Below are 7,222 nucleotides of genomic sequence, written 5' to 3' on the forward strand. Positions count from 1 at the left end.
AGAATGTACAAGAGGCTTTGTTCCTGAAGAAAACTATTCTCCAATCACTGATTTCCTGAAACTCTTTGTCCATCAATAAAACCCTGTGAAACTTCTCTTATCCATTCTGTCATGTCAACTAGGACCTCACTATGCAGGTATTGTTCAGGTAGCCATAGTGCTGTGACTTTATGTATCTAGTTTATATAAATTTAAGGAGCTGGAGAGACAGTCTAGAGGGTATATGCTCATAAATACTCCCATTTTCACTTCCACCCATGTAACAAGCTAAACATACAGCACACAATAGCAACTGCAGGTCTAATATAGGTGAACATAAGAGAATCAATGGGACTTGCTGTCTTCCTGCATAGTAGAGAACATAGTAAGCCAAGGTTCAGACAAAGATTCTACTTCTGAATAGTCAGAGAGGGATAGAAAGGAATACCGGATACCCTCTTCCGTCTTCATGTGCATATACATGTGTAAAGTCACTCACTCAAACAGACACATATCCACAAAAGTAAACACATCATTCTCAAAAAATTCAAAATGTATCATGAATGTTGATATATTTGGTATGATAGTCAGTACCTGAAATTCATGTAATTATGAAACTCTTTAATATTTAATCATAGAAAACGAGTCTAAATATCAGTGTAATGGAAAAAATCATGCAAGGAACTTGGATATTTCTGTAAGTTTATAATTGAAGTAAATATCATTCATCATTTTCATTTCATAAGATAACATTACTTTCCTGGCAACCAGACTCTTCCCATCAATGGAGACACTGGCAGATGATGACACAGTAGTTGTCATTTATGCTGTTGAGCATTCTCCAAACGATGTCTCAAGAAGAGTCCCAGCAACAACATTGCATGCCCACTGTAAGGAAACCAACATTAAAACACAGCTGCAGCAGCTCTGGGTGATCCTTCTAAGACAAGAAGAGTCTGTCTCCGGCTCAGTTCAAACAGCTAGTGCAGAATCCTCCTGCTGTTATCGATCCCATTATTTGGGAACAGGCCAAAGTGGATAACCCTTATTCTGAAAAAATAATTCATGTCTTAGGAGTGGGTTTCATAACTAAACTTTCAAGAACAGATTCCTAAGCAACTCAGACCAGATTTGATAGCATATCTGAATTCATTAGTGAACTACAGAAGAATTAACTTACAACTATGACCAAAATAGCACAAAACAAAAGTACACACATGGATCTCTCCCACAGAACATTACATGTCCTAATCAAATAGAAAATTCAAAAAACCATTATTATTCTATAGAAGTTGATGAAGAAAAGTTACAGGCTCAATTAGAATCTATTGAGGGTGAAATAAATGCACCTATCCAGTTCAAAGGTAGACTAAATGAACTGATGTCCAAATCAGGATGCAGAATTATTTTAAAGCTGTAAAATCTGAGGAGTGGTATTACAAAGATACATCCCATTATTAGAAATCAAGCAGCAGGCAGGCAGAGAGATTGCTGACCAGCAAGTGGCACTGATCCTGTAGCAGAAGACACAATGGAGGGGTAAGTGTGTTCCTGACCCGCCACACAAGCCTGGTAAGGGAACACACAACTTTCCTGCCATCCTTATCTCCCTGGGTATTCCGAAGAGGCAGATTCCCCCAGCTAAACCCTCTCTCCTCCTACCCCATCCCTGCATTCAGCCAGGAACACCTACCATTTGTCTCTCCCTTTTTTGGCGCATAAAATTCTCCAACTCAGGCCTTGTGGGCACTCCCTGGAGGGGGCGGTGAGTGTAAATGGGAGGGAGTTCCTTTGTTTTAATAGCCGCCTACAGCAAGGTAGGACTGCAGGCAAAGTGATTCCTGGCCAGCAAGGGGCACTAATCCTGAGGCAGAAGACCCAGTGGAGGGAAGAGCCATCGGAGAGCATCTGAAGGAAGAGATGGGCAGGTGCCAAGGCAAGAATTCCTCCAACAATCTGAAAAACAGCATGAAAACACCAGATCCCAGCGATTTTACAAAGAAGGACTTGACCACCCTATTCCGGAAGAAGTGGAAAACAGTGTCATTATGCAAGCAATAGAGTCTCTTAAACAGGGTATGAATAGCTCACTTAAAGAAATAGAAGAGAAATATAACAAAAAGATTGAAGAAATGAGTAAGAAATGGAAGAGAAATATAACAAAAAGCTTGAAGAAATGAGTAAATTCATAAACTATACCCTGGGAAACCAAGAAAAAACAATCAAACAGGTAATGGAATCAGTTCAAGAATTGAAAACTGAAATGGAGGCAATGAAGAAAACACAAAACGAGGGCCGGCTGGATATGGAAAATCTAGGTAAACAAACAGAGACTTCAGGAACAAGCATAACCAATAGAATACAAGAGATAGAAGAACGAATCTCAGATTATGGAGACACCACAGAGAAAATAAACGCTCTGACCAAAGAAAAGAGCAAATCCAACAAATTCTCATCACAAAACATTCAGGAAATCTGGGACATAATAAAAAACCAAATCTAAGAATAATAGGGGTAGAAGAAGGAGAAGAATTGCAGATCATAGGTCCAGAAAATATATTCAACAAAATTATAGAAGAAAACTTTCCCAACCTAAAGGATGATATCCCTATAAAGGTTCAAGAAGTATACAGAAAACCGAATAGACTGGATTAGAAAAAACATCCCCTCACCATATAATAATCAAAGCACAAAGCACTCAGATTAAAGAAAGGATATTAAGAGCTGCAAAGGAAAAAGGTCAAGTAACTTATAAAGGTTAACCTATCAGACTTACACCAGACTTCTCTATGGAAACCATGAAAGCAAGAAGGTCCTGGATAGAGTTACTGCAGAAACAGAGACCATGAATGCAAGACCAGACTACTATACCCAGCCAAGCTATCATTCACTATCAACAGAGAAAACAAAATATTCCAGGATAAAAACAAATTTAAACAATATATAGCTACAAATCCAGCCTGACACAGAATATTAGAAGGAAAATTACAACCTGAGGAATCTAACATTCCCAACACTGCCTACAATAACTCAGACATCTAGCGACCCTTCACAAGCAGAACTCAAATAAGGAAAACACATACACTCTACTACCCAAAAAAAATGACCGGAGTCAACAACCACTGATCATTAATATCACTTAATATCAATGGACTCAATTCACCTATAAAAAGGCACAGACTTAGAGATTGGATACGAAAACAGGATCCAACATTCTGCTGTTTACAAGAAACACACCTCAACCACAAAGACAGACACCTACTCAGAGTAAAGGGTTGGGAAAAGGTTTTCCAAGCAAATGAACCTAAGAAACAAGCGAGTGTGGCCATTCTAATATCTAACAAAATCGACTTCAAACTAAAATCAATCAGAGGAGATGGAGATGGACATTTCATACTCATAACAGGAACAATTCATCAGGAGGAAGTCTCAATCCTGAATATCTATGCCCCTAATATAAAGGCACCCACATATGTAAAAGAAACTCTTCTAGAACTCAAGGAAGTCATCAAACCACACACACTAATAGTAGGAGACTTCAACACACCTCTCTCACCAATGGACAGGTCAGTCAGACAGAATCTTAACAGAGAAATAAGAGAATTATTGGAGGTATTTAATCAAATGGACTTAACAGACATCTATAGAACAATCCACCCAAATAGGAAAGAATATACCTTCTTCTCTGCAGCTCATGGAACCTTCTCGAAAATTGACCACATCCTTGGTAACAAAGCAAACTTCCACAGATACAAAAAATATTAGAAACCACCTGTGTCTTGTCAGATCATCATGGATTAAAGTTAGAATTCAACAACAATGCTACCCCCAGGAAGCCAACAAATTCATGGGAGTTGAACAGTCAACTACTGAATCACCCCTGGGTCAAGCAAGAAATAAAGAAAGAAATTAAAGTCTTCCTTGAATTTAATGAAAATAAAGACACAACATACTCAAACCTATGGGACACTATGAAAGCAGTGCTAAGAGGAAAGTTCATAGCACTAAGTGCCCAAATAAAGAAAATTGAGAAAGCACACATTGGAGACTTAACAGCACACTTGAAAGCTCTAGAAAAAAAACAAGCTGATGCACCAAGGAGGAGTAGAAGACTGGAAATAATCAAACTGAGGGCTGAAATCAACAAAATAGAAGCAACGAAAACAATCCAAAGAATCAATGAAACAAAAAGCTGGCTCTTGGAGAAAATCAACAAGATTGACAAACCCCTATCCAAACTAATAAAACGGCAGAGAGAGAACATGCAAATTAATAAGATCAGAAATGAAAAGGGGGACATAACCACAGACACAGAGGAAATTCAGAGAATCATTAGATCTTACTATGAAAGTTTATATGCCACAATGTTGGAATGTGTAAAAGAAATGGACATTTTTTTAGATAAGTACCATATACCAAAGTTGAACCAAGAACAGGTGAACAATCTAAATAGACCTGTTTTTTGCAAAGAATTCGAAGCTGTTATCAAAAATCTTCCTACCAAAAAAAGCCCAGGACCAGATGGTTTCAATGCAGAATTCTACCAGAACTTCCAGGAAGAGCTAACACCTATACTCCTTAATGTATTCCACAATATAGAAACAGAAGAGTCATTGCCAAACTCCTTTTATGAAGCTACAGTTACTCCGATACCAAAACCACACAAAGACACAACCAAGAAAGAGAATTACAGGCCAATCTCACTCATGAACATCGACGCGAAAATTCTCAATATAATACTGGCAAACCAAATCCAAGAACACATTAGAAAAATTATCCATTATGATCAAGTAGGCTTCATCACAGAGATGCAGGGCTGGTTCAACATACGCAAATCAATCAATGTAATCCATCATATAAATAAACTGAAAGAAAAAAACCATATGATCATTTCATTGGATGCTGAAAAAGCATTTGACAAAATTCAACAACGCTTTATGATAAAGGTGTTTGAGAGACTGGGAATACAAGGATCATACCTAAATATAATAAAAGCAATATACAGCAAGCCGACAGCTAACATCAAATTGAATGGAGAGAAACTCAAAGCCTTTCCACTAAAATCAGGAACACGACAAGGCTGTCCACTCTCTCCATACCTCTTCAATATAGTGCTTGAAGTTCTAGCAATAGCAATAAGACAATATAAGTGGATCAAGGGGATTCGAATTGGAAAGGATGAAGTAAAACTTTCGCTATTTGCTGACGATATGATAGTGCACATAAGCGACCTCAAAAACTCTATCAAAGAACTCCTACAGCTGATAAACATCTTTAGTAATGTAGCAGGATACAAGATCAACTCCAAAAAATTGGTTGCCCTCCTATACACAAAGGATAAGAAGCAGAAAGGGAAATCAGAGAAACATCACCTTTCATGATAGCCACAAATAGCATAAAATATCTTGGGGTTACGCTAACCAAGGAAGTGAAAGACCTATTTGACAAGAACTTTAAGTCTTTGAAGAAACAAATTGAAGAGGATACCAGAAAATGGAAAGATCTCCCCTGCACTTGGATTGGGAGGATCAACATATTAAAAATGGCAATTCTACCAAAAGCAATCTATAGATTCAATGCAATCCCCATCAAAATCCCATCAAACTTCTTCACAGACCTTGAGAGAACAATAATCAAGTTTATATGGCAAAACAAAAAACTCAGGATAGTCAAAACAATCTTATACAATAAAAGTATTAATATTACTGCATTCATTAGGACATTTTGTATCAAGAAAATAGTAAGGTAAGTCTTCCATAATAATGTATGACATTGTGCTTTAGCCTACTGGTAGTAGAAACTGTGTGCTTCAGGATGCAAGTCAAATACATCGTGTATCCCAGTACCACAGCTTGTGATTTTTCCCTACTGTCCCCAAAATAAATATATTCTCTCCGTATAATTAAAACTTTTAACACTAATGGTTGTAAAGTGCTTATGAAGATGTCCAAGCTTATGAAAAGGGTAACAATAGTCTTCTTTTCCTGAGTGTCAACACATAGAGTCATACAATGTGAGGAAACTGATTTTCATAAACTGAATAAACTTAGAAATGTATTCTTCTCCTTATTTTCAGATCAGAATTCAATCTAGCCACCATCTTGACATTGACACGATATGATCTGAGATTTCCCAGGCTGTGCTTAGATTATGAATCATTGGAATATAGGTGTATTGTTTTAGTTAGATCATTGTGCTCTATGTAAAGATATGAAATTATATCTCTAAGATTAGTCATATTTATTGAGAATATATAATTCCTGATAAAACTATGCATTTATAGTAGCATAAAACTTATATGACCACTTTAACTGTGTCTTGATAAAGTTGAATCACAGAATTATAGAATGGATTTCCTCTTCAGCATAAGTTCAATAGTGTATAATTTTTTTTTGAGAAAAAGTAGTGTGGTGTTAAAGAGAAGGAGTGTAGAATATTGATATGTCAATGAAATGCCATCAGTGATTATTGGATTATTCTTACCTATTTCTATGGTACAGTAATTTGCTTGGATGTTTGTCTCTTTGTTTTCAGTACTGAGGTCATAATACCACAGGCTCTACCACTGAGCTGCATCTACAGTGCCAGAAAGATTTTTTTCATTAGATGCTGTATCTCAGTTATTGAGGCTTCTAGTTTATTGGTAGGTTCTTACAGAATACTTTGTACTTTTTTTAAAATAAAAAGCTATTTCTAGATTTACCATGTTAAAAAAAAAATCAAGCAGCATTTGAGACAAAAGCAAGAAGGCCTTAGTAATTAGATAAGCATCATAAAAGTTTATTTAGAAGATATGAAACTGGTATAAAATGGATTGAATGAAACTATCTGTAACAGAGGCAGTATATTTGGATGACAGTTTACAAACTTGCTCCAGTTTATAAACTCCATTTTCTTGCTTCATCAAGTATTTCTTATGATGATCCCATGGACAGAAAAAAGGCTACTTTTCCTGGGTGGTATGTTTATGGTTCCTAATAAATTACTGTATAGTAAACCTGAAATGATCATCACAAAGCTCTTCATAAAGAATCTTTGAAAAAATTCTATGTGTAATAGTGGTATTTACTAAAGAGAAGCACACAATTAACCCAAGCCTTTGTTTTGCAGGAGAGAAATCATTCCTGGTACTAGAAACCTACCTAGATTCCCAGGATGACAAATGGGGAGTATGGTCTTTAAGTCTTTAGAAAATGATCTACTAGTATCACTTTGCTAGAGCAGCATAGTTGCTTACTGCATT

The 7,222-nt window shown here is 36.6% G+C and overlaps 1 pseudogene; it reads left to right on the forward strand.

Moving 5' to 3' along the window:
- Positions 1-763: 763 nt before the first annotated feature.
- LOC146891240 (nuclear pore complex protein Nup54 pseudogene) lies at positions 764-6,835 on the forward strand (annotated as a pseudogene).
- The last annotated feature ends 387 nt before the right edge of the window (positions 6,836-7,222 follow it).

Source organism: Myodes glareolus, chromosome 17 (genome assembly GCF_982192425.1).
Source record: "Myodes glareolus chromosome 17, mMyoGla1.1, whole genome shotgun sequence".
Taxonomy (NCBI): Eukaryota; Metazoa; Chordata; class Mammalia; order Rodentia; family Cricetidae; genus Myodes; species Myodes glareolus.